This window comes from Protopterus annectens, chromosome 17.part0, assembly GCF_019279795.1.
Source record: "Protopterus annectens isolate FY-2018-M chromosome 17.part0, PAN1.0, whole genome shotgun sequence".
Taxonomy (NCBI): Eukaryota; Metazoa; Chordata; order Ceratodontiformes; family Protopteridae; genus Protopterus; species Protopterus annectens.
In genome coordinates, this window is record NC_056751.1 from 803086845 (window position 1) to 803104719 (window position 17875).

At 44.9% G+C, this 17875-nt stretch overlaps 1 protein-coding gene across 1 annotated transcript in view; it reads right to left on the bottom strand.

Annotated features, from left to right (window-relative positions):
- LOC122791530 (extracellular calcium-sensing receptor-like) overlaps positions 1 to 17875 on the bottom strand; it is a 178505-nt gene that overhangs the window by 147396 nt on the left and 13234 nt on the right. The gene's annotated exons all lie outside the window — the stretch shown is intronic.

The window sequence follows — 17875 nt, forward strand, 5'->3', positions numbered from 1 at the left end:
TAGGACCAACACACATGTACAATCTGTAGTGTGCATGCAGCTACCATGCATGTGCAGTAGCTGATGTAAGTAACTCATTTGTGCCTAACTATAACATGCAGTTGTAATGCAGCCCCATCATTGACACCTGTATATGGTGACATACTGACAGTACGGTAGGATGTACAGCAGGTATGGATGGATGTGTGTACATAAAGTGGTGATCCACCTGTGTAGATGGATGTTTGCCGGGGACAGCTCACAGGTGTGTCACACGCCATCCTACCATTACACATGCAAACAGTACGCTATGTTACCGTGACTTGACGGTGGAAACATAAAACCTACACAGCGGTCAGGTGTTACCAACAGTACGTCACATGACACATGTAACACTTACATCCTCCCATGTGCATAAAGCAGCATAATTGCCGAAGGTAGCGTTGGTACACATAATGCGGCCAATACTGCTGGATGTCTGTCAGACGTATGATCATAAAGCAGGTGTATCATTCACAGTACTGCCATGTGTGTTTGCTTGTGTGACCATATATGCCACATATGGTGGGGAATACATCCCAATTGTTACACACCCCTGTACACTGTTGTAGAGATCTGTACATACTGCAGTGTGGAAAGCATGACGTAGGCAGGTGTGGTGTGTGTATCACACACATCAGCTATCCATATGTGTACGACATTTGTGGTCTCCACAGTGTGTGTGTGTATGTAGGTATGTATGGCTGTCTGGTGCATGGAGTGAGGGTGTATGCTACCATACAGAACACACAGGATCCCTAACCCCTCATGGTGATGCAGTCCACTACCCTGTTGATGCCATCGGACTCAGCCGCACTGGCTACCTGTACATGTTCTTTCTCTGTGTCACGTCGTGTTGGTGCACAGTACTGTGAGGGTGATGAGCACATAGGCAAGGGTCCTCACCTCAACACTATGGGGTGTGCGCTAGTTGACCCCGTGAGTGTGAGCATGTTCCCGTAATGTGACAGGGTATTACTGCTACACAATGAGGCCTCATGCTATCAAGTGGCCTCTAACATTATCATTGGCCAGACCGTTGTGCACAACCTCTGCACCATGTCAACATACCTGTGATGTGACCTGGTATGGATGTCACGTCTCTAGCCACTGTAGCCTATTAAACTGCCCACATGCTTCTGGATCAGTATATGTGTGGACATCTGTGGTATGTTAGACTTTCCAACAGTCAGGCTGAGGCTACGTAAAGCATGCTGATATTGCCATATGTGCCTGTGAGTACTCCACAGTTACACATGGGAGACTGCAAACAGTGCTACCTGTAGGCACATGCAAGTAGACCATAAGGAGGGAACCAGGGCATCATTACCAACATGCTGTTACTGTTGTTACCGAGACACATACAGTGAACATATAACAATGCATGCTAAACCTGTACTACATGGTATGTTGGGTGCATGTCAGCAGTACACAACTAATGTAATATACATGTCTCTCACTATTCTCACACAACTAATGTAGTATACACTTCTCTCACTATTCTTACACAACTAATGTAATATACACTTCTCACTATTCTGTTCACCCTGTTTATCAGACCATTTGAGCATGTCCCTGCACCGATGGTGTGGATGACAGGGATGCGGCACAGGCTTCATCATATGCACAGGGTGATAATGTTTGCCAGGGGCATAGGCTGCACCAATGGATGACATCATGTGTGTAGGTAAGGGCCAGTGATATGATTGGACAGATCTGTTCAGTATGCATGTGGGTGTTGTGGTGCCCTACAGATGTCTTTGCTGTGTGCGTGTATGTGTGCGCACAGTTCTGCCTTTTGTGAGGCCTACACGGGATATTGTTGACAGCTCCAGATTGTACAGACCAGGTTGTGCAACTCACTGTGTCCGGCCACAACCACATGACCTGTGCCTGCCAGGGGTTGCACGGGCACTACCAGGCAGAGGTACAGATTGGCTACTGTCCGACGACACATGTCCACTGGAACCATGTCCCCACTGGGAACATACAGGGCCACGTCCACATGGCCTGCTGTGTCCTGGTGTGGACAGCGCAGCACCAGCTGCACTGCTACTGCTACCGGCACTATGGGAGTGGGCATGTGAGGTGGCACACTCATGTTGACCTGCACTAGGTGGTGTAGCTGGCCTACGTCCATGTGGCCTATGCCTCACTCCTACCAGATGTGCCAGCACAGACAGCTCACGCTCGCGGATTGCCATGCCACGGTCAAGGATTCCGACCATGTCACTCAATCGCCTGTCCAGAACATCAGCAATCTGCTGTTGAGCATTTGCCAATGCCTGGATGTTGTCATTTAGGGTACAGATAGCAGCCCTCTGCAGCCTCTGCCCTTCTCTGTTCTGCTGTTCAGCACGTGCCTGTGCCACCATTACAGTCTGGAACATGCGTCTGGTGATACCAGCTGCTGCGCTCTGTCCTGTAGGTGCATGTCTGCCAGAGGTCCTCCTACGAGCAGCACCGGCCACATGCCTGTGTGGCACATCTGCAGTCATTGCACTGACACCATGGTGTGTAGACACACCTTCTGTAGCCACCACACGTTCTTGTTCCACGCTAACAGACGCTGACTGTCCTTCCTCTATGGCCACTGGTGATGCGGTATGTGTTGGCAGCAGAACTGTGTGCGGGGAAGAGGGGGACATAGCTGGGATGGCAACCATTGGCACAGATTCAGCCCCTGACAACCCTGCCTGTACCTCATGCATACGTTCATCACTACTAGTATCTGTGGGGACACTAACATCAGATGGACCACAGGAGGGTAACGCAACTACATCACCTGTGAATGCAAAGATGCTGATATCATCCATCAGAATGTGCACATATGTCACACACCTCACCCACACAGCCCATTCTGTATGTTGTTCACAACACTGACACAGCTATTCCTCATAGATCATGGCCATTCACATCCTTACATACACAGATGCCTAACATTTGTCTGTGTGGTATGGGCCACAATGAGGGTGGAGTACAACACATTAACCCTGTTCTACTGTAGCTGGCACTGGTGTGATATGCACATGTCACTCTGGCACCTTTGTAGTTGTGAGTCTGTCAACAGGCCACTGGTAGAACACTCCTGTGACATACAAAGGTATTTGTAATCAAACATCCGTACTGTCTTGTACATCTGTACTGCTAACATCTACAGTGATAATGGTTCATGGACATGCACACCATACTTAGCAGGGTTATAGTGCGGTGCCACCCATTATGACTGTCGTCACCACTTGTGGGTTGATATTATCCAACACCCTATCTGTATTTTATGGTCATGCTAGGCACTTGTTCAGAACTTGTGAGCATGTCATGAGCAACTGATTAATATAGCACCCATTCCACACCATTTCCCACAGGTACACTGGCTGTCCTAAAATTTCTAGCTTGCTTATGGTACAACAGCTGTTGTACACACGTAACTCACATATCCTCTGAGAAATGGTTGTATATACAGGCATGTCCAACTGTCATGTACCAGTGCTATTGCCTGTCTATATGATGGATATGCCGTACATGTGGCAATAGAGCAATTGTCTCATGTACACATTCAATGCTCACCTCCCAACATACGACACTACAGCCTGTGGGGGATGCACTTATGCAGCCCTGCTGGGGGTAATGCTGTCACCAACCCTGACTGCACCTGACAGTCATGTGGGGATGTGTAACATTCGCAACACACCCCACTCATCACATAGTCTCACATGATCTCCACCACAGGCCACACATACGAGGACAACTTTTGCAGTACCTCTCCATACTCTGTGTAGGCACCAGAGGCAGCCCCCATCACAGAACACAACATCACCAACTTATAGCCCACAGACTCATGTGTGCCCATCACATACAGCCAATAGGGTGTTATAACATACACAACACACCAGTCATGGGTGACTCTGTAGGCGGTCACACTGCAGTTCCACACAGCAGGCTACACAAGGCGATAGTCGCTTACATCTTGCTGTCGGGTAACTGGTTCTGCAACATAACCTATGCACCCATGCCACACCTCACCTGGTATGATGTGACTGTCATTCTCCATGTTAGTGTGACTGCCCTGAGATGCCACTTCACAGACTACGTGTGCAGGGGCATGCAATAGCTCACCAGTCTTGTAGCCCTGAAGGTGTGGGCCAAGCCCTGGGGAGCATTATGCATTCATCCGGACCCGATACCACTGTACAATGACTGACTGTGTCACTTCAACAGATGCCTATACTTCTGCTGTCATTCCACAGGCATCTGGTATCTGTCCGCTTTGACTGACCTGGTCAAACACAATGCTTTGGCACAGATGACCTGCACCTGTCAGCCCTGGGAGTACAGATCACATGTAAGGCTCTTGCTACTTCTATACTGCCTGTCTTGCACAGTTTCCAATAACAGTCACCGGCAGAACGGGAACTGGCAAGCAAGACAAGGGTCATGTAACACAATGCTTGCATCTTCCTCTGTGACGCACGCAGGCAAGGCACACCTTATAATGCACCACTCCAATATCTCTGCAGTGACTGGGACCTGCCTCTAGGCTCTGCAGAGCACACCTGCAATGACAGGATATAGACAGACCATACCTTTCAGGCACATACCTGGACCGGCACACCCACAGCTGAGGTGTTCCCATATCCCACTATGTTGTACACACATCCTGGCTAGTTACTTAGCACAATGCATCAGAGGTGCTCCACATGCAACTAACTGTGTCTGGAACCACTATACACATTGTAACAAGCTACAGATTCAACAACATACCCCATGGCTACCAGACCTCATTTGTTGGTGTACTGGACAGTAGAGCTCAGACAGCTACTACTGATGTATGACTGACACTACCCCAGACTTAACTGGGATAGCCACTCATGTACCGACACATCCATGAGTCATAACCTCCACTCGGCTGGATCAACCCATACACACCACCTCCAAGACCAACATTAACCTTGACATGAACACTATCAACATGTGACTGGTGTTCCACACTTGGGATTATCCCCTCATTGGTGGATTCCGAACATATGCTAATCAACCTTGTTAGCCACATCCTGGCACCACACCCTTCACGGCATACACAGTACATGAGTACTACAACACCTACTACAGACGTCTTATGACAGCGGTTGTTAACGTCATGACACCCGTGCAGATGGACAATGCACATACAAATGCTGAAACATACCCCAGTGCACTTCATTAGCACGTACATGACTGCATGGATCATGCTATTCCACACAGAGCCAAGATGGTACACACCAGATAACAGACGCCACTCTCGTGGTCAAGTTCCATGGACATAATGTACAATCCCATGGGTGGGGTAGCTCACTGATCAGCCTCAGTAGGGCCACGGGATCCCTCATCACATACTCCAAGACTAGCTGCGTAAACATTACTGCGACACATTCCGGGGTGTACCACAAGGCATTATGGTGGTATGTCAGTAGTCAATGGCAATACCCACATCTGCTCTCACATACAACAGTCACTCAGGAACATTACAGACCCAGGTGATGTTGGCAACATGCTGGCGGATGGATTCAGTGCTAAAATTACACCCTTTCACTCACTACAGGGCCACAATCCATGCAGGAACATTGCGGTGTCCCTGCGGTCACACCTACACAGTACTAACCTGCACTCTATATGTCCTGGGACACTGGCCCCATGTCACCTTCCAAAGTCACAGGCTGTGATGTCCACAAACCTCTGAATGACATGTCTCCCCACTAGGCCACCGTATTCAGTAATAGCCTTGTATCAGACATTGTGGCCCCTGAATGGCACACAGCAACATTTATCACACTCCACACAGGTGGCACCACAATGCATGAGTGGGACTATAGTCCTACACACCTGACTGGACTGTTCTGCACGGCTATGGGGCACATCATCAAGGACGTCATTCACAGAGACATTGTTGGGCTCCGGTCCTTTGATGCCACCCGGGTTGGACTTGTTAGGGCCAGAGCATGGCCCCTACACCTGGTGGACTCCTTTCATACAGTTTCCAGGGTAGTTGATGATGGTACGGGAGTCCACACATCCTACATTCTCCTCTCCTTGCCTTTCAGCACCGTTCTCAATTTCTGGTATTGACAACATACACATCCACCTGCACATCGTACCCTATGTCCCAGGATGTTATGCAACATTGCTCATGGACAGGACACACACAATGAGGGTAGCATACCATAGTACCTACTGCATTTCAGTTACATTTGGCATACCACAGTCCTCAGTCATAGGGCCCCTCATGTTCAGTATATGCTTCCCTGAGGTACAGGCTAGCACAGAGGGACTTTCCCTGCCTAGCTTTACAATCCCCTGCATACAAAGCACCATGATTGATCTACCAGCTGATACTGACTCCATCCATATGGGTGTCACTGTGACAGATACCTGATATGAATATCATGGCCGCAAGCTGCATGACACAAGGTGCATGAACATCACCTTTGCATTACACCATTCACCCACTGACTATCACATAGGTGGTAGTCCCCTACATACATGTCATATTATACATGTTTGTAGTACACACGTATGTCGCACCCACTTCTGTGGTTACCTTATTGCCACTGTGGCATGGATACCCTTCTACGTGGCCACACTTATCTGTATTGGGTGTGTAGCTGGTACATAGGCACCCATTGTACCTCTGAACTCAAGACTTCTACACACATTCAAGGGTACACCACCCCATTTGGGGTGTACCTTACACAACAGCTACAGCTTTACATACCACAACATTAACACGCCATGACGTTTATTGAGCTCCGACTGTTAAAGTATGCGGCTGAACTACGGACACCACGTCTGTACACATTTGCATACTACATACTCAGGAGTGACCTCTGCTGAACAGACAGGGCCCATGTCCACAACAATATTAACGGATATACTCCACATACGCGACATAAGCAGAAGCTACTGTGAGCAACATGCTCATGGATATGTGCACACATGCAACAATGAGTGGGATGTGCCTGAGGGTTACATTCCCAAACCGGACACTCACCATGCTTTGGAACATGAGTCCTATGTACATCACGCAGGGACACTCAGTAGCACTGTTCATGTGATACCTCCCTTGGTGGTTGAGAGACACATGTACGCCAGGGATCACTGCAGTGGCTGTACTGTGCAGAGGTGCAGGTAATACATGGCTCTGCTGTTCACAGGACACTACCCTAGAGAGGTGTCACTGGTGTGAACACTGTAGTTGTGCTTACACATAGACTTGTCAGACTGCATAGTACCCCACTATGAACCTGTGAAGCTATTACATGTCCTTTGTGCATGGTTACTTGGTAGCCCTTCCATTGAGATTAGCTATCATGCTATTACAATGTCCCATGCCTACAAGCCATATGTATCCTGTTATTGTACATGCCAATACATGATACCTTTGGTATGCATGATATGCCTGTTATGCTGTGTAGAATATCTGACATATCTACCTACAATACTATTACAGTACACATATTTTACATAGTATCCCATAATGCAAAGCATACTTGCACCGCGGGACCACCTTAGACATGTCGTTGTTATATAACCATACACATGCCTACTGTGACAGTATATCAACATATACTATCCCCTGCTATGGCACGTACTTGTTGGACATACCCTACCACTGACGGCGGGTTGTATGGAATTGTTCTGTTTAAAGCCCTCATGTAGCATCCCTTGTGGTATCTGTGATGTGTACCTTGTGGCCCACTGCTGGACGCACAGTTTCTACAAGCTTAAGTATGCTCAGCAAGACATCACTACATAAATACCTTTTCCCACTTTATGCATTGCGGACACTTTTAATTAATGCAAACCAGGCTATACATACAGTAAATAATTAATACAAAACATGCTATACATAAACTTACATACCGAGTGTTCTACATACCTTGTTATCGTTACGGACTTTCGTCTCTATCTCTCTCACACTGCTTACACAGGTATTTTGTATGAGCATACAGTTTGAATGTCTGGCAAGTCATCCTTATATACGTTGATGCCTGTAACATGTGGTTTCCTGCCGTCAATTGGTGTTCCTGAGTGACTAATTACTTGCATATCAGCTGTGCAGCTACTCCACTCGCCAACTACGTGGCAACAGTGGGGTATAATTGAATTCTCCACTTGGGCGTTGCCCATTTGCCCTACCTTCGGGGAGACAGCCTGTATTGTGTTTTGTTATGTGTAATTGCAACTGCTATGCATAGAGACAAGTATACTTTGGATTCATGTCCCCAGTGGATTGTGTGTGACAGCTAGAGTATGTGGTTCAACATGTGGGTGTACCTGTCATCCCAACATCTGATAATGGACTATTGCAAACAAAACCTGTAACATCGCCATTTGTTCCATTATACAATGGCTGCAATTTTGCATGGCGCCTTTAATTGTTTCTCTCACAAGGTATGTTGACGGTTCTGCAGATGTAATTGACTGACTGGATGTTTGTGCTGTTATTACAGTCTGTATTGCTATAGTTTCTAGTGTTGGGGATGTCGGTGGGTGTACATAGCATATACAGGTTTGTGGGGCTTGCATTTCTACATATTCCATATATATGTGTGTGGGCTCCGCCCCTAATTAAAGAGCTACAAGTTAGTAGACTTATGTTACGGGATTGTACATTGGGCTGTTGTTAATTGGTTTCTATATAGTATGCAGGTGAGGTTGATACTTCCATACCTCTGGAATTGCAGCGATATGTAAAGGGATATGTCTAAATGACAGCTATCTCGTGTATTTCTGTCCCAGATATTTACAGTCATTGCAGTTGTGTTGGTAACAGAACCTCTTTGCCATGGGTTGCCACCTTTTCATATTACCATTGTTGGACACTTGCGGGACACACAGTGGTGTTTACAGGCCAACACATAGCCACGGTCAGTACACAGGATAGCACATACTTTTATCCTCAATACATACCTATTGTTGTGGGACTTTGGCTACTTATCATATTGCATGTAACATTTCTGTTTCTTACATACAGGCATAACTATTTAATGCAACTATTACATTATATATGGGACATATTAATGTCCTACAATCTCGGACATTTGCTCTTTGTAATGTTTTATGTCAGGACACACCTGCCCAGGGAGGGGCTGTTCCTCCTAATGTGGGACAGGTGGTAACCATATGCCTACAGCTAGCTATACCCACACCTACCATAATGATCTACGTCCGAGTTGGCAATAACAGACACATGATGCGGACACACACACACACACACATTACAGTCACACGGAGACGCACATAGCACCCTCAACACACACATACACAGACTACGGCACTCACAAACACAGTTGAACACAGTACCTACGTGGACCGCAACACTGGCAGTGGTAACTAAATGTCCATTCATATCATCATACTATTACTCGCGGTTGTACTGTTCCAGTACTGTGTTCTTTTGGTCTTTCAGCCTCGTGGTTACGCATGTTGGTATGTTACACATTCCATAGTTGGTGGTATCCTATTTATTTGTACCTCCAAGGTGTTATGAATGTCGTTGACCTATCTATATATATTTGCAGATATCGCTGAATCCGGTAGGTTAGGGTTACCAGCTGACCCACTCTGCGAGGGACAGTCCCTCTTTGGGCAGTTGTGTCCTGCAAAATACTTGTAAACATGGCAAATGTCCTGAGATTTTAGAACATACTTATTTCCTATAGTTTATGTAATAGTTGCATAAAGCAGTTATTCTGTATCTGAACCACCTATATGTTATGGAAACAGAATAAGTAAGTAAACATTACAAGAATGAGCTTTTATCTAGGCAAAACAGTGTAGTTCTGATTTTCGTACTGGCCAGGTGTATGTGTCGGCCTGCAGACATCTGACGTATGTCCCACATTGGTCATTTGATGAGGTGGCAACCCTACCATAGGTACATCTTGGCTAGCAATAGTGTTAAGTGATTCTATAAATGATTGCGTGTTCTACACCTGGCAGTGGTCGTTTTACCCTTCAGAGCAGGCGCTATTAGTACAGGGGTGAATAATGCTGGTTTCACCTGTTCTGGACATCATTGACCGTGATCTGCGCGATATTCGGAGAAGCTTATCCCTGTTTCGCGCATATCCATATAGTCATATTTAAACATCGCTTACCAGCAGCGGGCAATGCATACGCCCGCTAACGTGTGCTAAACATGATCTGATGACCTGCATCCAACATGCATTACTCATGCCTTTGGGATTACATTACATCCCTTGCAGGACGTGGGACCGGGAACATGCACGACGGTCACTGCATTTAACACATGGCCATCTGGGATTTGTACACGTGTTATGTCGTTTTGTACGTGGAGTATACTACGGCTGTTACTCCATACTTCACTCACATGGGTAACTCAGTTAGTTTACATATTGATGAGTCCAGTTAATGGTATGTTCATGTGATGTTTACTAGATGTGCTCAGGCATTGGGTATGTATATCACAGTGAGCCACACACGATACTGTGCTACATCTTCAAACGACTGTAGGTGGAGCATGCTGGGGTGATGAATACCTGTCATGGGTACACCCCATGCCTTGACACAACATCCATGATTATATTATGTGGAGCCCCTCATTAACGCAGCAGGGACTCCATGCTGAGTGTTTGCAGAACAGTGCTTACACACATGTGCTCCCACGATTGCCTCTGCTCCTCTAAGCGACAGTTGGTTACTCGATGTTGTGGCGACAGCGGACACTGTTTGCCCTGTTTGGTGTATGGTCTCTGACAATCGGCCGTGTACCTGGGAACCTATACACACAGCACCACCATATGCTGATAGGCGCATGTACTGTTCAGGTGTTGACATTCCGTGTTCCAATACCTGTTGTGTGTACAGTGTTTGAGGGCTGCCTATGTAGGATTCACACAGTGGGCCACCTATACATTACAATTTACAGGTGGTTGTGTTTGTGTGCCATCCATTTTACTGTGTGTGCAGGTGGAGAGGTGTGTCAGTCCGTAGGGGCCTACGCTGTCAGAGTAGGTGCTATACATTCCCTCTTTGCCAAGGCGTAGGCATATTGGGCATGCCTCCGTTTGCCTACTGGGGCTGGCACAGTGTGTTCATGGTCTGTATCCCTCTGTGCCTGTGATGGCCTTGGCAATTGCGGTGGGCTATGAGGGCCTTCACCATTTTGTCCCTGCTGCAGCTGTTTCCACAGGATCATATTATGTAGCATGGCACATACTATGACGATGTGGGCACACGTGCCTGGAGAGTACTGCAAGGCTCCACCAGATGTGTCCAAGCACCAGAACCATGATTTCAGCATCCTGAACACACGCTCTATGATGATTCTGGTTTGTTTGTGTGCCTCATTATGGCGTTCTTGCATGGGTGTGTGTGCATTTCTGATGGGAGTCATCATCCATGGCTCCAGTGCATAGCCAGCATCCCCCACAAGGTGGCCATGTGGGATGTCCCCCCTGACAAATACCTGATACAGCTGTGAGGCATGCCAGATATGGGAGTCATGTTAGCTTCCAGGGCTGCCAGCACATACATCCATGATAATGCCCTGGGCATTGCACACGACCTGGCAGTTGATGGAGTGGAATCCCTTGCAGTTTATGTAGCGCCTACCATGCTCACCAGGTGGTGACTTGATTTGTATGTGCGTGCAGTCTATCACACCCAGTACCTCCGGGTAGTGTGCCACACGGTGGAAGTGACGCATATTGCTGGCCAGCTCCTCCTGAGTTCGGGGGAAGTATATATGCTTATTGGCATGTGGTAACATGGCATCCAGGAACTGGTGTAGTACCCTGGATGCTGATGCCTGTGAGATCCCCATTATATCTCCAGTTGGCCTTTGAAAGGTACCTGTGGCTAGTATCCGCATGCTTACACATACCTTCGTGTCCACTGGATGGGTTTCCCTCTGTTGTTTCTGGTTCTCAGGCGTGGCCAGCACAGCTCCACTATTTGCTGTAAGATGTCCCTGTCCACCCTGTAACTCTCTACTATCTCCAGATCATGAAGCCCCTGGTAGGTTACCCTTGGTCTGAACACTCTTCTCCTCCTCCGGGGCCTGCGGTGGTTGCCGGCATCATCCTCCACAACACCGTCAGTCTCTAACACACGGTGATGAATCACAGCTATGGCAGCTCCCAACATGTACATTTTAAAAGTTCCCCATGTGTTTACACTTATGGTGCAGTGTTTGGGAATACACAGGTGTGTGTAGGGTGCTTTCACACTTTATACTATTGTGCTGTGAACACCGATGATGTCATAGGGTGTGTATGTACGTTCGTAGCTACAGGGTATCTTATGTGTTTTACTACCGGAACTACTATTGTGGTGCCTTTGGTGTTGAATTACATTTGGCTGCCGTGGATTACCTCTTGATCTTCCCTTTACATTTCTGCACGTTCCACCTACCATTTTCTGGCATGCATCCAGCAGCCTGCTTTCATTTGTACTTTCCTAGACCTGGCGTATCTTGAGTAATGTGTGTTATTGCCGGTCTACTGTCGGTTTGCTTTGCTCTGCTATGACAGATCTCCTATCTTTGCAATCCAATGCCTCCCCTCTTTTCTTTGCATTCCAATGCCTCCCCTATCCTGTTTTGCAGGTTTCTGTGAGCAGACTTGTCAGCTACCATCGATTGGCCGTCGTGAGTTGATTAGTGTTGATTGCTCATTAGTACTCCCATTACCCTACTTTGGCATTTCCTTCTTTTCTTCCCCTGACCTTCCTGTTTGTGCTATTGTTCGTGCCACGTGCATCCGCTTACTGGGTATCAGGCATGTTTTCATCCCCGTACACATGCGCTTTTGGGCACCATGTGTGCTCTCAGCTAAACGATTCTATACCTTCCTCCCCACCCCTGTCCTGAAGCTTTGTTTAGCAATGGCCAGGCCAGATTTGCATTGCTCCAATGTGCTTACTGTTACGGTGGCACACCCCTATGCTGATGTCATGTATCTCCTCTGAGCCACTCCTCGGTGTTATAGCGCTGCGCCGTATGGTACAACCTTCATCCAGCGGGACATTTGCGATTCAGTATTATCTGTCTCATTTGCATGGCATTGACTACTAATTCATAGTTACTGTGCCGAACACTGTCGCAGGCCCTTAGCAACCCTTGCACCTTGGTTGTGGTGTTCCATGCCTACCATTGTATATTATGGTGTACACCTGATTTGTATCACATTGTGATTTTATGACATTTTTATATAATTTCTTTATGTTCCAGTTTGCGCACACATGCCCTGCGGTTGTACTGTGTGTTACTGTGGACATGACATTAAATGTTGTTTTTTAGGTGTTGTGCATCTTTTCTTGTGCCATTGGCTGTGTATTTAGTCATTGGTATATGTTAACTTTGTAATACATGGGTCTGGTCCGCTTCCATAGCTCCGATGTTCTGTTTGGGAAAATGTAAACCGTGTTTTTTGGTTTACATTTCCGTGGGCTTACGCTACACCTGCACCACTTCATGAATCACTATCTGCCTTCATTTGCATGGTGTGACACTGTGCATGGGGTGATTAGCATACCTATGCCAAGGGCTGTGCAGTTCTGGCGTACGCCGGTAGTGCACTTGGTATTGGATCGTACCTGAATCGCTCGACGGCCATGTTTGGCATTATTCCGCCTACGCTACGCCTGCGCCTGGCGCAAGCTTCATGAATCCCGGGGATTGACTTTAATACTATGTCTAATAAAATTCAAGAACAATTACATTTCCCAAACATTCAATTTAGAGCAAATGTATATCTATTAGTTTTGCTCAGGAAAACACATAATTGAGTTATTATGCTAGTACTCATTGATATGCATTTCTGTACAAATAATATTTTCAGTCATTTTAAATGCTATGGAATAGGAATGACATAAAATGAAAAATTGAACGTTTACATTAAAATTCAAGATGCAGCTATTCCATTGTCATTCCATCCATGAGTGGAACCTACAGATATTTTATAGCTAGGTATGTTGGTATCAGTCCCTGAAAATGATATCAAAAATATTTCTGATAGTTTGGGAATTCAACCCTTTATAGAAAGGGAACATAGTAGCCAAAAATTTGTCATTAGCAGTAGCATTAAATGCTAGAAAATGCTTATTTACAAAGGGGTTACATATCTTAGGCTAAATGCATCTGGTTTAAATTTCTACATTCCAGCTGGACCTTTGCAAAAGTAGTGTGCAATAATCCCAGTAAAAGACTAATGCTTATAAAAAGACAAGAACAGAGAAACAACCAGCATATAACACAAAAGTACAGATTCTTAAACAGTTTAGGTTCAAGGCAAGCTGGTGACCCATGGTTGGGAGTGAAAGTACAATGGCTACAAGTCAGATGAAAAATGTGTACATGTTCCTATAGTGTATACGCAAATAAAAAAGCATGCAAGCTCTCATGCAGCATTTGCCCACAGCCATATACAGTTGAATGCCCATATAGTACAGAAGGCACTGGTCCTGTAGCTGAATGAGTAGCAGAAAGTGAATATCTGTGATCACATATAACTTACAAAAATTCTAATCTGCAGTTGTACAAATGCATTTTCAGTGCTGAATTAGGACAATAGCAGACAGCTTTGTGTTGTAGAGCGATAAAGCCACAACTATGACACAGACATACCAAGACTGAATAGTGGCTCAGCATGCTTGAAGTCCTGGCAGGGAAGAGAGGGAGAGAAAGAGAGACAGAGAGGATGACAAGGTAGTACTTGGTCACTTCTCTCTAGGAGAGTGTTAGGGGTGCATTTCTGGAATTCAGTCTATACTTAAAATCTCCAGTGGAAACCAGTGGTCAAAGGAAGAACTTGTTGTCAGGAGGCGGACAGGGCCAACTGAAGATATAATTTGCAGAAGCAGGAGAAATGACCTCAACCGATGCCCATTTCACATCAACATATTGGTCCCCAGCAGGCATGCCTACTAGGAAATGTTACATTGCCCATCACAACATTCTCTGATGGCCTACTGGATAATAGATTGGTCATGACTGGTTCTTGCCTAGTTCGGGAATACATTAGCTAATATTTTGATGAAAAATGTTATTTATGGACATGGTTTCCATGCAGCTGTTACCTCTTATACAATTAAAACATCTGTGCATAATTACTTCACATATTCTGGCAAACCAATTTTCCTGTAGCTGTTATACATTAGATAAAGCATACAGGTGAAAAGATTTATTTAATTATTTATTTAAATATTTTTATTTATTGAGTTAGTCCTACTAGGTTAGCAATCCATTTCCAGTGAAGAAGTGAGGTGGTATTCATACTCACTATGACAAGTTTGGTTTAATGTCTCAGGAATGCAACACCCCATCATGTTACAGTACAGTATTGCAAAATGTAAACACATTGTAGGGGTATAGTTCCTGCAGCTTCTTAATCTTCCATACATCAGAGGTAAGCATCCAATTTGTTGAACCACTGATGACCAATATTACATTTTTTTAAAAGATAAATGTATACTGAGAGCACTCATAGACAGGGCAAGTTATGTTTGATCACCAATTAGACTTTCCATGTTCATGTAGACTTTTGTCACAGATGCAGATAACTGTACACGGCATGAGTTTGGTGTTAGGCAAGATTACACTCTTGAACCCGAGACGTTAGTAATATATCTATGTGATGGTATAAACAGAGTGATGAGAATCATCTCAGATGTTTTCAGATATTCTATTCTCCTGCACCATAAACCTCAAACTTTTCTAAGAGTTACATGAATCATTGTAATAATGAGCTGACTGATGTAAAACCCAAATGAAAAGTACTACAGCATTTGAAAAATACATTGAGAGGTTTGCTGGTCCAAGAAAAAAATGAGATAATGGAAAATATATCTCAAAAGTCATACCCTCTGCAAATTGTAATCTGGAATAGTACTTGGCCAAAAAATTAATATCAAAGTAATTACAGCCATTCTAACTATGGCAAAATGCATTATTATTTTAATTTCTTGGAATAATGGTCTCATTAGTTTGCTATGGCTTAAAAATTCATAAGGAACTATTTATAACCCAGGTTTTACACAGCAGCACACATCACTCTTCTCAGTTTAATGGAATCAGGCTGTTTGTGATCTCAGGCATTTTAACACCACAGACATTTCTGTCTAGGACTTCTTTTCAATCTTATAAATTCATGTTCATTACTTCAGTAACACAGGATATCCATCTTAGCAGTTGAAACCCTCTTCTATCTTTGGCTTCAATCTTTCTTGTTATAAATACCTTCTCCAGTGAATTCTGTCTTCACATTATGTGTTCAAAGTCTTAGAGACTTAGTTTTATATTAGACTTTCCAGTAAACAGTCTGGATTTATTTACTTAAGTAATGACTGACTTGATCTTTGCACATTTCGTGGAATTCTTAATAAAGTCTCTAACAACAGAGCTGTAGCTATTTTGTTTGACCCTGTGGGCAATGCCCCCCCAAGCCAGGCTTAAGGGAAATAAATAGTCATCAACTCAAGTTGAGGAGTGTAGTTCATAATGATCTCTGAAACTGCAAGTCATTTAAGCAGCTGTGACTCATGGATATGGCTGCTGAAATGCTTTCCACATTTTCCTGCAGCATTAGTCCAGCTGTTCCTTCAGATTATGACCCACTTGGCACCTACACTAAAGCACTGCTTACACCCCCTAACTGCTTGTACCCTGGGTAACTCCCGCAGTTCTTGCCCTGCTTTCAATTTGGTTATGTCCAACACCATGGTTTAAGATCATTGATTTTCTAATGCACAATCTTATTGACATTCTAGCTGTCATGGCCATGTATTATTGATGGGAAAATCATAGCTTTAACAATTCAGACCATTGCTGACAATGTCATATATATGTTCTTTAATGTCTTATCCAAATCTGCTAAAGCTTTCCTTCCAAACAGCATTCTTACATTAATGTCATGGCTATAATCACCATTTAGAGATATCTCAGACCCCACGAAAATAAAGTTGTCATTAACTCCACTTTTTCCTCCTATGTTTGCAAAGAATTGAGACAGAATTGTGACACAATGTTATATTTTAATGTTGGACAGCAAACAGACATTTCAGCTTTCACCTTTGTCAACAGGCTATTCAGCTCTTCCTCACTTTCAGCCATCACTGTGCAATCAGTGGCATATCAGAAGTTGCTAATATTTCTCCCAGAAATTGTTATTCCAACATCTAATTCAACTAACCTAGCATTTTATATGATATATTCAGCATGTAAATTAAACAAGTAGGGTGGCAATACACAACCTTATTGGACTCCTTTACACTGTTGACCAATAAGTTATTCCACATTCAGTACTAACTGTTGTTTCTTGGTCAGCATACAGATTCTTTAGTACAGGGGTGGCTCATGCTATTGGGCTGCAGGACTGCAGCCCCCCCACTGTAATAAGAAAATAAACACAAAATAAAATAAAATAACAAAATAAAAGCAAACGCGAGTCCCGAACATCGCCCATGTGCACTCTCGGCATTTTCCAAGATCTGGACTGCTGGTGAACCAGTCTGGAGCATGCGCACAGAATACGGACTGTCTCACCAGCAGTCTGGATTAAGAAAACAACATTTAACTGCAAATATCCCAGAAGTCTATGCAGTTGTAACTGCATAGACTGGAAGGAGATTGGACTGCAACATCTGCAGGGTGGTGCTCTCACGGGAAGGGGAAGGACTACAACGAGCCTCACGGAAGGGAAAGGCGGAGGACTTTACTGCAGAAATGGGTGTTACAGCTGCTCTCTCTCGTCGCAAGATTTTGCATGGATGGATTTTGCTGCCGCTCACGGGCTTTTGTGGATGGATTACTGCAGGAATGGATGTTACGGGTCTATATCAAGTGAACGAAAATTTATAT